Below are 17,836 nucleotides of genomic sequence, written 5' to 3'. Positions count from 1 at the left end.
TTCATACAGACATTGCACAGGAACACTAACTGCTAGGAAACAGAAAGTGAGTTCTTCACCCAAGAAGTTTAAGTAATTAGGAGTAAACAAAGTTAGGCCTATTCTTTTATTGCTGGGTTTCTCAGAATGTTTAATGTGCAAACATGTTGCATGGGAATTGGAACATGCAGTATTTCCCAGTTTTCTCAGACTAAAATCATTTTGTAGAACTCACTTAAGAAAATTTGCTCTTCCCCAACACTTGGCAAAGAATTGGCCCTCAGCAAACTGACGAGTTGGGGATGTGCCTCTGATGTCTTTAATGGGTGAGTTTGCCTATCTTCCGTGTGCTGCCATATCCTGCCTTTGTCTGTGGAGCAATGATAACCAATAAACTTCAGGGTCATGTAAAAAAATTGCAGAATTCTAGGGGTGATCTGGGTACCCCAAGGCATGCCCCAAACAGGACTTATCCATCTGAATCCTCTTGCACGTGTTATAGGAGCAAGTACATGTAGTTCTGGGATGGCACTAAACCTGGCCAAAGACCTCCCTTACCCTTTCCCAGCAGTGTTTCTGTGAGTTAAGCAAACTCCCCGAGCATCATGGTAACAAGGTGTCAGATGGAATAAAAATACCTTCCTTCCAGGCTTGTTATGAGTTCTAAATAAGATCTGAATGTAAACAAGCTTCCCTCACTGTACAATGCTACATGACTGTTCGTAGCTGCTATCTTATGTACCATATACCTAGGCTCTTGATTTGTCCAGAGGCAGGGTGGATATACTCTACCAGCCCAATGAAAACTAAACAATAGTTGATTTCCAATCAACTCTCTTTCTAAAACCCTCCCTGAGCTTCCAACTGTTGACTATGTTTGAGAAGGTAGAAGGTGTGCTTTAAAGTCACCCCTCCCATTTCAAAGCATATCATGTTGCTAATTACCAATAGTAAATTAAGTTCAAAGGGAAGAACGCTTAATTTTTTCAGCATTTGAAAGATGAAGCACTTAATTATGCATTCTGTAATTCATTTGTACTTCTCATAATGGGCACGGGAAGAATGTTAATGTTGGCTGCACACCATGTGAAGAAAGAACAGCATGTTTGGTATTCAAGGACCATCCCATGGAGGGGGTTCACTGAGTACACGGGGGTCATCACCAGCTTTGTTCAACTACAAAGAAATCCTAAAGGCAGCTCCCATCATCACAGGAACAGTGAAAGTGGAAGGCAACATTCTTTACATATTAAGTCTTGCCATGGTCATCACCTAGGGAGTAGACAGCTTAATTACCTCACTTCTATGAGGCTGTTGGTCATCCCCTGAGAAGGAGATCAGGGACTAGTATAGAGATGACATTTCTGTGTTGGATGTTCCCAGAAGTCATGAAACTTGATTGCTTCTTTTGTATTGTTCATTCCTGCCATGCTATACATTCCTCCTAGAACTGGTTCCCTTGGGTAGCAAGCAATTACTGAAATGTTTTGAATTTGAAGGACTACAGAGTATATTTAGGATAATCCCAACAAAGAAGCCTGGTCTCTGGGCCAGATCCAAGCAGTGAGGTTGCAATTATGTTGCTGTCACCAATTCCCTCTGCCCATACCTGGACAACCATAGTCCTCTGGCAAAAGGAGTTGATTTTCTGGGACAATGGCATTACATGACTTACATTCCAGTGTATTGGGCTCCAGCTACTCATTGAAGAGCAACTGGATACATTGTTGGCAAGACATGACCCCAGTCAATCCCTTCCCTGCATCCATACCTATCAGCAGTATGACTTTGCACCAGAAATCTATTTCTCAACCTTTTGAGTCTGACTCGGCCTCATGACTTATTTTGGCCAAGAGGATGTGGCAGAAGTGACATTTTAGCAGTTTTGAAGTGTACACTTGAAGAGGCTTTGACCCAAGTTTTAAGAATATTTCCAAGCCACCACCTAAATATAACCAAGCCCAGGCTAGCCCACAGGCTAACATGAGACACATGGCCCAATTACCCTCAGCCAACCATTGCCTCAACCAACAGCCAGCCAAGTCCCAGAAATAGAACCTCCTACAAAATCATCAACTTACCACAGATATATACACGAGGCTAGCCCTACCCATTTAACTCATAAAAGTGCAAGTTGAATTAATGGTACTCATTTTAGTCTATTAAATCCAGGATGGTTTCATGTATAGCAAAATCTTCATAGAGAGATGTAACCCATAGCCCACTCTGGTGGTAGATGCCAAGCAACATGATGCCATAGAAACACAATGATTAACTTCTTTTCATTTTTATTTAAATATTGAAAGAAAAATATCTTATATTCACTGGTTCACTCCCTCAGATGCCTGCAGCAGCTCAGTGTGGGCCATGCCAAAGCTGGGGATTCAATTTGTTCCTCCCACATGATGGCAGGGACCCAAGTACTTGAACCATCAGCTACTGCCTTCCAGAGTACACATTAATAGAAAACTGGAACTCAAACTCAGGCACTCCAGCGTGGGATGTGGGCATCCCAAGCAGCAAATTAATCACTACACCAAGTGCCAGTCCCAGTGTTTGGCTTCTGAAGGGCAAGTACAGATAGGAGTCAAGGTCAGGTTAAGTCAAAGGTCAGCTCCAGAAAGAAAAAGTCAGCTTTGGAACTGTCTGCGCAGCCCCGGCCTCTTTGATGAGGCTTGATGTGCCCACTCGGGCACCTGCAAACATCAGCTCCCAGGTGTTGCTCAGCATCTCTGGAAACAGCTCCAACCCACCACTTCTTGTGCTCAATTTCTCTGTTTCTTGGCCTAGTTTTGCTCCCTACCTCAGTTCCCTCCATTTGCCTTCCCTCGTGTACTGTGATGATCTGACAGCTTCACACGAACTTTCCACTCCTCTCAGCTCCCTTTCTGACATCTGTCCACACCACTGGACAGCAGCCACTCACACCAGTGTCACCAAGGGCCTCCTAAGTCCCACATCCATTGGCTTCATTCCATTTTCCTCTTTCTCAACATCACTATAGTATTTGACACTGTTTACTATGACATTTTTAAAAAAAATTTAATTGACACATAATAATTGTACATATTTATGGGGTACATTATGAAAATTTGATAAATGTATACAATGTCTTCATGATCAAATCAGGATAATTAGTATTTCTATCTCAGTAGACATTTGGTATTTATTTGTACTGGAAACCTTCAAACTCCTCTCTTCTAATTCTATAAATCATTTTTTAAAATATTTATTTATTTATTTGAAAGTCAGAGTTACACATAGAGAGAAGGAGAGTCAGAGAGAGACATGGCCCAGATGGCCACAACGGCCAGAGCTGTGCCGATCCAAAGCCAGGAGCCAGGAGCTTCTTCCGGGTCTCCCACATGGGTCCAGGGGCCCAAGGACTGGGGCCATCTTCTACTGCTTTCCCGGGCCACAGCAGAGAGCTGGATCAGAAGAGGAGCAGCCAGGACTCCTGTTGTGCCCATATGGGATGCTGGAAATGCAGCTGATGGCTTTCCCCACTACACCACAGCACCAGCCCCCTATGAATCATTTTAAACTGCTATATTATTCACCCTACTGTGCTGTAGAACATTAGAACTTATTCCTCCTATGCAACTATATTTTGGTTCCCAGGATCCAACATCGATTTTTCTCCCTCCCCTGCTACCCTTATTGCCTCTAGTGAACACTACTCTACTGTCTACTGTCATGAAATTAACATTTTTTAACTTCCACTTTTGCACAAGAACATGAACTATTTGTATTTTTGTACCTGGCTTATTTCACTTAAAACAATGTCACCTCACCTCCCTTTCCAGCGCTGGTACATAGACTCGGTGGCTGGGGTCCCGAGCTGTGGGCACCCATGCCCCCTAAGTAAGTCCACCATGTCCCACTAATTCCGGAAGAGTTTCCTCCACAGTTTTTTTCTCTAACTCTTCCCTGAGACTACAGTATTTCCACTTTTATTAAACTATCTTTTCCCAGACTATCAGTGAGCTTCCTCCCTATTCCACCATATTGAGCCCTCAACTTACTACTTTATTCCTTTCAGTATTTTTTTGTTCTACTTAATACTATTGATTGAACTCTTTAATTAACACACAATTATTCATAGGTGTTTAAATTTAACTGAAAACTGATCCCTGTTAAATATAAGAGTGGGAATAGGAGAAGGAAGAGATGTACAGTTAGGCACATGCTCAATCGGACTTACTCCTAACGGTAGAGTTAGAAATGTGCCAGGGGATTCCAATTCAATCCCATCAAGGTGGCATTACCAATGCCATCTCACTAGTCAAAGTGATCAGTTTCTGTTCACAATTGATCATAATGATAGGATTAAGAGTCAAAGGGATCACATAAACAAGACTAGTGTCTTCTAACACTAACTGATAGAATTAAAAAGGAGAGAACAATCCAACATGGGAAGCAGGATACACAGCAGACTCATAGAATGGCAGATGTCCTAAACAGCACTCTGGTCTCAGAATCAGCCCTTAAGGCAATCAGATCTGGCTAAAAAGCCCATGAGAGTATTTCAGGCATGGAAAGCCAAGACACTCTGACAGAAAAAAAAAAAAAACCTGACCTAAATGAAAATTCTCTGTGAGTGAGATCCCAGCAGAAAGAATGGGCCATCAAAGAAGGAGGTACCTTTCTCTGAAGGGAGGAGAGAACTCCACTTTGACTATGACCTTGTGTAAATAAGATCAGAGTTGGCGAACTCAAGAGGCTTCCATAGCCTTGGAGGCTCATGACAAGAGCTTCAGGTGATTACTGACGCCATAAACAAGAGTGTCAATTGTTAAATCAACAACAGGAGTCACTGGGCACTTACTCCCCATGTAGGATCTCTGTGCTTAATGTGTTGTACTATGTGAATTAACAGTATAACTAGTACTCAAACAGTACTTTATACTTTGTGTTTCTGTGTGGGTGCACACTGTTGAAATCTTTACTTAATCTATACTAAATTGATCTTCTGTATATAAAGATAATTGAAAATGAATCTTGATGTGAAAGGGGTGGGAGAGGGAGCGGGAGATGTGATGGTTGTGGGTGGAAGGGAGGTTTTGGGGGAGAAGCCTCTATAATCCATAAGTTGTACTTCAGAAATTTATATTTATTAAATTAATATTTAAATTTATATTTATTAAATAAAAGTTAAAAAATAAACAATGTCACCCAGTTCCATCTGTGTTGCTAGAATTTCTCTCTTCTTTAAGGCTGAGCAATATTCCATTGTGTATATATGGCAAGCATTCTTTATCCATTCTTCCATAATCTCTTGTAAGAGAAATTATTTATGAGATTATCCAAAGATCCTCATTTTAAAGAATCCTTTCAGCCAAAATTGTCTCTAGTCTCAAACATGATTATGTTGAGGGACTCACATAGTCAGAATCATTTCCAACTCTAATGATTTGGTCATGGCAGAAAAGGTACAAAGCTGTGCCGGGTATGAGTCTTTATGCTTTTAGCATGTTCCAGGCCAATTCTATTTATCAAAGGGCCTTATATACAACTGAAAATAAGAGAATAGAAGATGAACTCAAAAGTACACTGGACCAGGAATCAGGAGTTCAGAATCAAGTCCTGGTTCTGCTATCTACCCTCAGCCTACCTTTGTAAGCTACTTAACATCTGTGAGCCTCAGACTATCATCTGTGAAATGGAAATAGTTCATTAATTCCTTGTAGGTAAGGGTTCTTTGTAAAAGTCTTGGTTCCCATAGAGCCTAGCCCATTACCTAGAACATAGTAAGTGCTCAGTAAATGTTTAAATGTTTGTTGAGTGAATTTGAAAATAATGACAGATCTCTGGTTTACACACATAAAAATCATAAACTCTAATGATATCACCACCACATCCTTAAATTACCAAACCTATCCAAAGGCAAGGTCATTGTTGTGATTTTACTCCTCCACAAAATAGTTCTGTTAAGATTGATTTATTGAAAGGCAGAATTGCAGAGAGAGAGAGAGAGAGAGAAATAGATCAATCTTCTATCTACTTATTCACTCCCAAATGGTCACAATAACCAGGGCTGGGGCCAGGCTGAAGTCAGGAGCCAGGAACTTGATCCAGGTCTTCCATGTGGGTGGCAGGGCCCCAAGTCCCTTGACTTCTGCTGATTCTTGTGCACATTAGCAGGGAGCTGAATCATAAGTGAAGCTGCAAGGATTCCAACCAGTGCTCATGTGGGATGCTAGAGTCTGCCACAGCAGCCTAACGCACTGTACCACAAGCCCAGTCCTGAAAAAATTGTCCCTGATGGCCATATAAATACATTTTCCCCTGGATGGGATTGACAGCAACAGAGCAAATATGTTAAGTCATTGGTCCTCAAATTTGTATGCTTTGGAGCCAGCTGGAGAGCTTATTTTTACAAAACTTCCTGGGTCCCATTCTCATGTTATCTGGTCCGGAAAAAATTCAGTGGGGGCCCAGGAGACATTTTTTAAAATAAGGTCTCCAAATGATCCAGATGCAAATGACCTTTCATTGTGACTTCAGAAATGCTGCCTTTGCCTTTCAGCAGGCTTACATGGCATTCAGAACCTTCCCTCTTGTCCCCAGTTTTTAAAAAGATTTGTTTATTCATTTGAAAGAATTACAGAGAGAGAGGGAGAGACAGAGAAAGATAGATCTTCCATCCACCGGTTCACTCCCCAGATGGCCACAACGGCCAGGGCTGGGCCATGCTGAAGCCAGGAGCTTCATCTGGGTCTCCCACATGTGTGTGTGGACCCAAGGACTTGGACCATCTTTTGCTGTCTTTCCAGGAGCATTAGCAGTGCGCTGGATCAGATTTGGAGCAGCTGGGACTTGAACCTGCACAAATACGGGATGTCAGTGCTATAGACGGTGGCTCATCCCGCTGCACCACAGCACTGGCCCCTCCCATTCTCCTATTGAAAGGATCTTAATGGTCATGAAACAGTCTGAGTGTCTTCCATTTTTAGCAGTCTCAGCTGAGGCCCAAGATTCCAAGTGCCCTTAACTGCACTGCAACCCAGAGGGAAGTGAATTTCTCTCTCTGGAGATGGCCGGGTTCTGCCTCCAAAACAGTGATTCAGAGCTCATAGAGAGGCCTTAGCGAGGCAGGCTCAGTCCCCTGCACTGTTGTGAGTCAGAACATCATTTTTAGTCTTGAAAGTGATTAGCAAAGCAGAAAGGAGCCTTTGAAACATTGTTTTCCTCCATAACAAAGAGAGGAGCATGCATCTATTTAAGTTAGGAGCGTTGTTATAGAAACTACCTATTTTAAGTGGATGATAAAGGAGCACCACAAACTCCACTGAAATGAGTAAGCTCTTACTGGAGCTTAGGACATCTTATTTGCCAAATGCACATCTGGGTAGACTGGACCTCCAAATGTGCCTCTCTCTCCCTGGAGACTTTGAGTCACAACACTGCTAGAGCCTTCTCCTTCTGCTGGTATAGACCTTAGATTTCCAGGCTACCTCAAGCTCTTTATTTCAAAGACCCCATGTAAACACAGACAGTCAGAGCTAACCATCATCTTTTCCTGAAGCAAATGAGTTTTTCTTTAATATTTATTTTATTTGAAAGGCAGATTGACAGGGAGAAATGGAGATGGTGAGATCTTCAATTTGCTGGTTCACCCCCCAAAATGGCAGCAATGGTTGGGGGTGGGACAGGTTACATCCAGGAGCCAGGAGCTCCATCCAGGTCTCCCATGTGGGTTCAACGGTCCAATTACTTGGGCCATCTTCTGCTGCTACCCAGGCACATTACAGGGAACTGGATTGGAAGTGCGACAGCTGAAACTCAAATCAGCTCTCATATGGGATGCTGGCATCACAGGCTGCAGCTTAACTTGCAGAACCTCAGTGTTGACCTCCTGAAGCAAGAGAGTTTTAAAAACAGAAAAATGGGGCCAGTGCTGTGGCATAGTGGGTAAGGTCACTCACTGCTTGCACCAGTTCGAGTTCCAGTTGCTCTACTTCCAATCCAGCTCCCTGCTAATGTGCCTGGGACAACAGCAGAAAATGGTCCAAGTCCTTGGACCCCTGCACTCAGGTGAGAGTCCTGGAAGAAGCTCTTGGCTCCTGGCTTTGGATTGGCCTACCTACAGCTGTTGCAGTAATTTTGGGAGTGAACCAGCAGATGAAAGACCTCTCTCTCTCTCTATCTCTCTTTCTCTCCCTCTGTCTCTCTCTGCCTCTTTGTATTCTGCCTTTCAAATAAATACATAAATCTTAAAAAAACAAAACCTTGGAAAATGCAAGCCACTCATGAACAGGATCATCCCATCTCCGTGAACGCAATCACGAAAGTTCTTCTTTGCCCCATCTTGGAAAGGAAAGAGAACCTCTGAGGTGCAGATCCTCTTGTGGGTTTACAGAGGCTACCTCCTTAGCCTGGAGGGCTTGAGTCACATCTTCTAATGAGATCGCCTGCCTGAGCAGAAATGTCCCCCACGACTCCCCTCCCTCCCTTTTCCTCCCTTGACTAGCCCAGTATCTGCACAGTGCCACCAAAAATACTGTGTTGGAAGAGACATTCTGGATTGGACGGCTTCCATATCAGCTGTCTGTGGAAGCTTTGTGTTAAAGGCCAGACAGCAAATAGTTTAGGCACAGCTAATTAACTCTGCAGTGATAGCAGGAATGCAGCCATAGCTGACACATTAGTCAATGACCACGGCTTTGTTTCAGTTTACTGAAACATGTGGAAGATTGTATTTGGCCCATTGGTGTGCCAAGCCCAGCTGTCTAGATCCTCCCCTCCAAGACTATGCTCATAGATGTAGGTGCTAGAAGTTGTGAGACTGACAGCTACTGGCTGAGTACCTCCATGGCTAATACGATGAGCTGAAGACAGCCTCCTTGGCCAAAGTGTACCTCATCTTCCCGAAGGCAGCCCATATCCCACCCAGTGATTGGTGACTGGTACTTGACTCAATCTAGAGCAACTCTGAAAGGTCATGCCAGATCCACTGTGGCTTGAAGATGGTCTAAGGCCTTTGTTTTTTGGCTCCTTGGCAGGTCTGTTCCTCTCTTTCCAGTCATGTTCCCGTCATTTCCCAACATGGGTTGATGCTCACAGCACTCCCCAGTACATTTTCTGCATTCAAATCTCAGAGACTGCATCCCAGAGAACTCAACACAACACAGCTACTCCCCACTCCCAATGGATTGGCTTGTCCCATCTCTGTGTGGGCCAGCGTGCACATGCTGGCCAACAGAACTGCTCAGGGTTATTTCTTTGGGGACCCACTTTCATTATTCTGCTCAGACCTTGGTCACTGCCTCTAGCATGAGTGATACTACCAGTTCCCACTCACAAGAGCTGCTCACAGGTGAGTATATACAAAATGCAGATTCCAGGGTTTCATACAAAATGTGTTAGACTGTCTGGAGTGGGAGCTGGAAATCTGCATAGTTAACAAGCATTAACAGAGCAATCGCTGGTGTTTCCGAGATCAGTGGTCTTTGAACCATTTTTTAGGAACTTTATAACATACTATATTGGCACATAATAGCTACCTCATAAACATGGATTCAAGAGTCATCTCTAAGCATTTAACAAGTCAAGGGACTTATACTCCAAAATAGATTGGCATGTATGCACACAATACACAAATAAAAAGCTACAAACAACTAGAACAGTTTATGAACACTCTGAATTGTGCCCTAGAACTTCAAAAATAAATCTTCTTTGAGGATAAGGAATATAATACATGTTTGAGATGTGAGTGGGATGAGAATAGTTGAACTTGGAAAGAGGTTACAAACTAAAGAGAAGCACCAGACAGGCAGTTAAGGGAAGTGTATGACAAAGCTGGGTGCCTGGGGCTGTAGCAAACACAGAGGATGCAGAAAACCCAGGGGATCTTAGGAGCTGTAGCAAATTTACCCTAAGGGAGCACCAGAAACTCACATTCACATTTGTGAAAGATGAGACTAGGGAAACAGTATTGCAAGGTTACCTAACTTTTTCAAGAGTTGCCTATAACCGGATATCTGTGATATAAAATCTATAGATTTTTAAAGATTGGCTCATATTTCCTTAAGTCTATCAATTTCCTTAAGTCTATGAATTAGGCCCTCAGGATGTCCGTAGAAGCTGAAGTATTCAGGAGGTAGCAAGTAGAATCATTGCTCTATTGTGAGAAAGAAATATTCTAGACTACCAGGGAATGTGGTCAGAGGAGTTCCAAACCATCTTTGAAAGAAAATAGACATAGACATCCTTTAGTGAGGCAGAAGAGAACAGAAGCAGAGAGCAAAAGGAGAACCAGAGTTTAAACCGCATGCAGAGATTCCTGGGAGACAAGTTCAGAGAGGCAGAAGGGAAGTGGGGCTGGAGATCAGACTTGCATTCACCTTGGAGTGTGGGTGCCTTGAGGCCAGTGCAAAGCAAGAAGGCGCCTCTCCCAATAGAAGTCCACTCAAGGTGAGATAGGAGAGAGCTCAGCCCCATAGATCTCAGAGCCAGGACAGGTTAGAGGTCACTGGGGAAGGTGGGCCCCAGGGAGGCAACAGAGGCCAGGATCACAGGCCTGTCATACAGCTTCAACGTCAAATTGACAAGGTCTTGTTTTTGTTTATTTGTTTTAGTTTGCAAGCAATTTTATTTTAGAAGATAAAAGTAAGAACTGGCATCAGAACTGGCATTACTAAAGGAAAACAAATGTAAATGCTTAAGCAACTTCCTTAAATGTATCTCATCGCCTAATGATGAATAGAGCTCTCAATTTAAAGGCATGAAAGGAAAGAGGCCCAGATGTTCCGTGTACTTCCACTAGCAGCAGACTGTGTGACAGGTGCCATCTGAGTATCCAACCCTGCTCGCTCCTCCCATAAATAGGATATTGGAAGGGGATCTCTCTGGATCATTCCCAGCATGAACAGTAGCTCTCTGGATTGGCATGTTTAGTGTTTTTTGCTTGCAAGTAACAGAAACTATAATCCATGTGGTTTAAGAAAAAGGGAATTTATTGTTTTACATAAGTGAAAACTCCATGGAGAAAATCAGATACAGAATAAGCAGGGCTTCAAAGCTTTTCCAAGAAACTCCTCTTCCATTTGTTTCTTGGTTCTGCCTTCCAGGTATTAACCCCCATCCTAGCATTCTCATGAGGGCAACACGGCTCCAACAGTGCAAAGATCTACAATCTCTTCAATTCAAGGTCAACAGAAAAAATGCTTGCTTATATCCCATGTCTCAGTAACAGTCTGAAGCTTGGTAATCAACCTATATCCCAATCAAATCTCATCTTGTTGGCCAGGGCCAGGCGACATGGCACAGGGGATTAAACTACTGCTTGCGATGCCCACATCCCATATGAGAGTGCTGGTTATAGTCCAGGTTTTTGTACTTCCCATCCACTGCTAAAGCAACTGGGAAAGGCAGCAGATGATGGCCCGAGTACTTGTGTCCCTGCCATCCATATGGGGGACCTGGGTGGAGTTCTTGGTTCCTGGCTTCAGCCTGCCACAACCCTGGCTGTTATGGGCCTTTGGGGAGTAAACTAGTGGATGAGAGAGCTGTACGTCTTTCAGTCTTTCCCTCTCATTCTGTCACTCTGCTTTTCAAATAAATACATAAATCTTTAAAAACAAAGACAAAACCTCATTTTGGTGGCCAGAAGGCATGCAGTGGGTTGACTAGCTTAGATAACAGATTTTACTCTGGAATCAGAGAGTAGAATTGTACCAATAAAGTCCCCTAGAGAGTTGGTTGAAAAGTGAGTTGAAAAGATGGGAGGCCAAACCAAAACAACCCAAATCTAACCTTGTGACTTCATGAGATACAACACAGCACACATATAAATAAGTTGCCTTTGCACATCCCTGTTAATAGCTCATTAGGCCATGCAAGATATTACTCTCATAAAGATGCAACAGAAGAAGCATCTATAATCATCTACTTTTGTATTGGTGTTTGGGTCACATCGAAAGCCTTCAACATATTAAACAGATTCCATTTTTTTCTTGGTGCTGTTTTTGTTTGTTTGATCAGAAAGCTTCCCTGTTTTAGATACTGAAAGTAAGAACAAATTCAAAGGGAATGTTACCCCAGCGACTGTTTTGGGTTGCTTTGGAAGAAAGTTACTCACATTCTGCCAATTGGAACAGTTACCTGTGATTTTTATTCACTGTGGAAATGGCTTTTCAGACCTTAAAGATCATCTGATAAGCATGAACCCAATCCCACTCATTAGGCATTGAACGAAATGAGAGGATTCAAAGGCACATAAGGTCTAGGGAGCAAATCAGACAGAAAATTATCTAATTAGATTTCATATTTCGGGAGAGCCAACAGGGTAGAATTTAAGATAGAGATGTTTAAATTAGCAGCCAGAACTCTCTGCTCACATTCTTCCTGTTCCCCCAGTCTCTGGAGAAACTGCTCCCTATGAAATGAGGGGACAGAAGGCTCCCAGGACTGCTTTGTCTTGGCAAATCTGAAAAATGAAGTCATTGGAAAGGCAGGAAAATGCAGCCACATGCTGGCAACAGTCAAATCTTTCCCTAGGACTCTGGCTGTTTCTTTTGAAAAGTTTTGGGGTTACCTGATAGGTGACCTAGCAAAGCTGGCAATTAAGTGGATCATGAACAGCAGGAAGACTTCATATGGAACTCTGTCTCAGCTTAAATGCACTACCTGCAGACATTCTAGAAGAAAGAGAGCTGCACAGAACTTGGGCAATTCACAAAAGGGAAGAAATCTGGGCCATATTTTTAGGCAGCATCATTAAAGTTTGAAATGCACAAAAATGCAGTAAGGCTATTGTGCAGATGATGGGTGTTTCATTGGTGTAGAGTTGAATTCATTATTATCCCTACTACCCTACCACAGTGCTCAATGTACAGACTACCCTTCTGATGCACCAGCAATAGTCAATGTCTTATGTCTCAGTGATAGTTACCTTGCAAATTTAACTTGCTTTTCTGCATTTAGTCAAGTTATATGTTTAATTTGTGCAAGTTATTTTGCAATTGGATTTTTCCCCAATAGCCTGTCTTTCGTAGAAAATTCAGAAGCAAATGTAGGATTTGCAAAATAGGGTAGAAGTTAGTATGGGTGAAACTTAGCTCACAAGAGCATCCCATTATTTTTTGTCCTGTCTGTGAAGAGGAAAGAGATAGAGAAAGATGATGAAAGCCCATGGTCTGCCAACCCAACACTTACACCCAAGTTCTTGAGCAAGATATGCAGTGGAAAAATATCAGAAATACATGTTTTCTTCAGAAGGCATTGTGGTTGATATAAAACATTTCAAAAGCAAAAGCAAGCACAGATGGAAAAACTCAAGAGCTCAGGAGGGAAATGCAGCATTTCTCCTTGGTATATCCAGCAGGGTGAGGCAGGGTCACTCATTTCAGACCTTCACAAGGCTGGGGACTTCTCCCAGCAAGGTTGTGGCTCCATTCTAGCCCTCATATAAGAAAGTGATGCACTAGGAGCCGGAGCTGCAGCATAGGGGTCTAAGCCTCTGCCCGTGGCACCGGCATCCCATATGGACAAAGGTTCATGTCCCGGCTGCTCCTCTTCAGATCCAGCTCTCTGCTTATGGCCTGGGAAAGCAGTGGAAGATGGCCGAAATGCTTGGGCCCCTGTACCTGTGTGGGAGACCTGGAAGAAACCCTGGCTCCTGGCTTCAGATGGGCCCAGCTCTGGCTGTTGCAGCCATGTGGGGGGAAAACCAGCAGATGGAAGACCTTTCTCTCTCTCTCCTTCTCTCTGTCTAATTCTACCACTCAAATAAATAAATAAATAAATTTTTGGAAGGAAGGAACGAAGGGAAGGGAGGGAGGGAGGGAGAGAGGGAGGGAGGGAAGGAAAGAAGAGATGCACTAGGTAAATTTAGGAAGGGAATGTATGTCCCCCAGTGACTAAAGGGCACAGTAGTCAGATTGTTTGTTGTAACACTTCTTAGGTTCATGCTTGCGTTCCTCCCAGCTGCACACCTCCCCACCTCAGATTGTGTATGAGCCCCCATTGAACGTCACCCTTTGTATCCATCTCCCAAAGAATGAATATTTGCTATGGATACTCATAGGAACAGTTATGTGACTGATGATAAAATATGGAGCAGTCTCCAAGTTTCACCTTTCCCTTTCCCCTCTCCATATCCAAAATGATTCTTCCTAACACTGTGATCCAATAACCACCAATTGTATCAGCAGTCCTTTGCAAGATGGGCTTCCTGTGCACTGCATTGTGTGGGAGAGGAGGAATGAAGGGCTTGTCCTACCTCAACCTACCTTGATATCATACAGTGTTCTGAAAAATAAGGGTCCAGTGGGAAATGTCATTCCCTCCAAGACCATCTTAAAGAAACCCATTTAACTTTGTTTAACCTAGCATTCCAGGCAGCTATTGACACAACAGTGCTGCCTAACAACAACCCTCAAAACTCCATTGTTCACAGAAACCATTTGTTCTCCCACCCACAAATCTGCAGGCTGACTACAATTTGAGTGATCTAGACTGGGGTCTGCTTTCCTGTGCTTCAGACTGGGTGTGACTTTGAGCTATCGGTGGGCTCACATCACCTTTGATACCCAGACTAAAAAGACAGCAGTTACTCTTCTCACATCAGTCTGCCGCATCCCATTGGCCAAAATAAAACACATGGCCAAACTCAAGTCCAGGGGCAAAAAAATGCATCCCATGCACCTCAGGGCCATGGCATGAGCAGGACATGTGATTCCACTACCCTCTGACCACCCACTGGCTTTCTGGCATTCCTCCTTGTTCCCACCAATATTTCAATCACCATCCCTAGCAGGTCCCAACTTTTTTTGATTGCAAGACTCTCTCAGACTAGTATCTACCAAAACTAGCTCCATGGAATACATTTCTTGTTCATCCATACACACAATTAGCCATATGCATAACCATGGAATGAGGCTTGGCTTTCAAATACAGTGCACACAAGACTTTCTACTGCAAGAGAAAAAGAGGAAAGAACATTTCAGATCCCATTCTCTGAGTACTTGTGTGCTTCATCTTGACAATATTACCAGAAAGAATTTGAAATTGCAAATCTGGTCTCACACAGAATTTAAAAATGTCTCCAGGACTATGATGGGAAATAACACAGCACTCCTTTGTTCACCATGTATATTCCTCCAGGGTTTGCTAAGCCACATATTCGCCACTTGCAGACATTGGCAGGTGACCACTGCCCACTCATCAAAGTAAACTAACTTTAGTGATTGTTCTACCTTCCGGCTGCTGTGCAGAAGTCTCAGGAATCCATCCTGGGAGCCTGAGCTGGGTCATGGGTGAGAAATGTAGGCTTCATTACTGTGTCTGGTTTTCAGTTACAAAGAGATGTCATCTGGGGTGTAACTGAAAAAGAAGCAAGCAGACAATCAATGGGGTCAACTGAACTGGCTGATCAAATAGGCAGAAAACAAGGACTGGATATAAAATCAGATATCTATTCATAGGAGTTGGGTCCAGGTCAGGGGCATGGGTGGTGGAGGCACTGCCTAAACAGAGTTCTATAGATTCTACAGCCCCTTGCCCTTGCAGGTATGTAAACAGAGCCCTGGGTCGGTTGGGAACAATTAGAAACCACCAGGTGCAGCTTGGTGATGCTATAAACTATACTCGGCAATTGTTTTATATTCAATATACAGGGCTAATTTTAGTCAAGGATGTTCCAAAACATGTTCTAGAGAATATAAGCTCCACTGTTCATGCAAACAGATATGACAAGACACAGGGTTCTATGGCCAAATGAGTTATAAAATTTTTGTGTTAGGGTTAGAGGGATTTCCTGCCAGAACTTAGCAGCATCTTTCTAGTGATATACTTATTATATTATAAATCTCCAAGAAGATTATATAGTTCACAACATATTTCAAACTAATTTGTTCATGAAATTCCCCTTTTTAGAGAATTTTGGTTAAATACTTTAAAGAAACATGGATATAGTGATATGATATATTAGCTTTGCTTCTAACTTGGAAACTGCATGCCACAGCACCAGGAAAGACATGGATGAGAAATTTAAGTATAACAAATTGTATCTTCACCACCTTAATCATTTTTATATATCTCAATTCTCAATTTCTTCTCTTTCTTTCAAAGTGTAGAAGGAATAATATTAAATATGCTTAAGGAAATTTGTCTTTTGCTTTGAACTTCCCATAGTCTACCAGAAACATCTCTTTCCCTTGAGAAGGTTAATCATCATGATAGCAAGAGAACAAAAAAGGAAAATAGTACATAGCTTCAGAATTCCAAAAGAGGATTTTGTAGCAACTTAATGGTTTATAAAACAAGCTTTTTCAAGAGAAAGGGGATTTCTTAACTTTTTAACTTCCATCAACTTATTTAAGGGCTATGTCTAAGTGAAATTCTTAAACCTCAATGTGCAAATAAATCACCTGGGGATCTTGTTTTTAGAAATGTAGCTTCTCTGGATACACAGCAGACTCATACAATAGCAAATGCCTAAACAGCACTCTGGCCTCAGAATCAGCCCATAAGGCATTTGGATCTGGCTAAAAAGCCTATGGGAGTTTCTCGGGCATGAAAAGCCAAGATATTGTGGCAAAAAATGACCTAAGTCAATGATCTCTGTGAGATCCCAGTGGAAAGAAGGGGCCATCAAAGAAGGCAATACCTTTCTCTAAAGGGAGGAGAGAACTTCCACTTTGATTATGGTCTTGTCTAAATAAGATTGGAGTTTGTGAACTCAAGAGGCTTCCATAGCCTTGGCAGCTCATGACAAGAGCCTCGGGTGATTGCTGACATCATAAATAATGGTGTTGATTGTTAAATCAACAACAGGAGTCACTGGGCACTTACTCCCCATGTAGTATCTCTGTCCTTAATGTGTTACACTATGTGAATTAACGGTAAAACTAGTATTCAAACAATACTTTATATTTTGTGTGTCTGTGTGGGTGAAATCTTTACTTAGTGTATACTAAGTTGATCTTCTGTAGACAAAGATAATTAAAATTGAATCTTAATGAGGAATGGGATGGGAGTGGAAGTAGGAGATGGGATGGTTTGCTGGTGGGAGGGTTGTTACGGGGGGAAAAACTGCTGTAATCCAAAAGTTGTACTTTTGTGAAATTTATATTTATTAAATAAAAGTTTTCTAAAAAAATGCAGCTTCTGAGGCCTGCATTGTGGTATAGCTAGTTAGGCTACCACTTGCAGAGCATCCAATAGCATCCCATATCACAGTGCTGGTTTGGGTCATAGCTGTTCTGCTCCCAATCCAGCTTATGGCTAATATACCTGGGAAAGCAGTGGACGATGGCCCAAGTACTTGGGTCCCTGTCACCCACATGAGAGACCTGGATGGGATTCCTGGCTCCTTCCTTCAACCTGACCCAGCCCTGGTTGTTGTGGCCACTTGGGAAATGTAGCACCCTCCCTCTCTCTTCCAAATAAATAAATAAATCTTTTATTTAAAAAATCAGATTCGGGACAAGTAGTTCCTGAAAGCCTGCATTTCATATAAATTCCCAGGTAGTGCTGTTGCTTGTGGTTTGTGGGCTGCAGATTGAGTGTGAATGTACCACAGAACATGTCTGAGGGCTTGCATGAGGCTTGCTGTCCTAGGACACAAAGAAGGTGAGACATAAAGGAAGAAGAAAGCCCAAAGCTTTCTCTTTCTAGCCTGAGCCAAGGTGGGGTTGACAAAGGAGATGAGAAAGTCCAAAGGAACCTCAGTCTCATCTCTTTGGGTACAGCTCCAGAGAGCAGAGGTGCTCTTTGGAAGAGGGAAAACCCCCAAGCAGTATATAGTTACCCTCACGGAAATCAAAGGACTCCTCCGTCCGCCCTTGCACTAGTGTGAAGCTTGGCCTCTTTCAAGGTGCTCAGACCAACAAGTTAGTAATAATAATGTCTA

At 42.7% G+C, this 17,836-nt stretch overlaps 1 long non-coding RNA gene across 2 annotated transcripts in view; it reads right to left on the bottom strand.

The window, feature by feature from the left end:
- LOC149127168 (uncharacterized) overlaps positions 1-17,836 on the bottom strand; it is a 52,813-nt gene that overhangs the window by 33,282 nt on the left and 1,695 nt on the right. For both annotated transcript variants that reach the window (XR_016233304.1, XR_016233305.1), the window contains one exon: positions 15,180-15,306. This is a non-coding gene — a long non-coding RNA (uncharacterized LOC149127168). The remainder of the gene's footprint in view (positions 1-15,179; positions 15,307-17,836) is intronic.

This window comes from Oryctolagus cuniculus, chromosome 4, assembly GCF_051225735.1.
Source record: "Oryctolagus cuniculus isolate XC-2025 breed Fujian yellow rabbit chromosome 4, ASM5122573v1, whole genome shotgun sequence".
Lineage (NCBI taxonomy): Eukaryota > Metazoa > Chordata > Mammalia > Lagomorpha > Leporidae > Oryctolagus > Oryctolagus cuniculus.
This window is presented reverse-complemented; position numbering and strand designations above follow the sequence as displayed.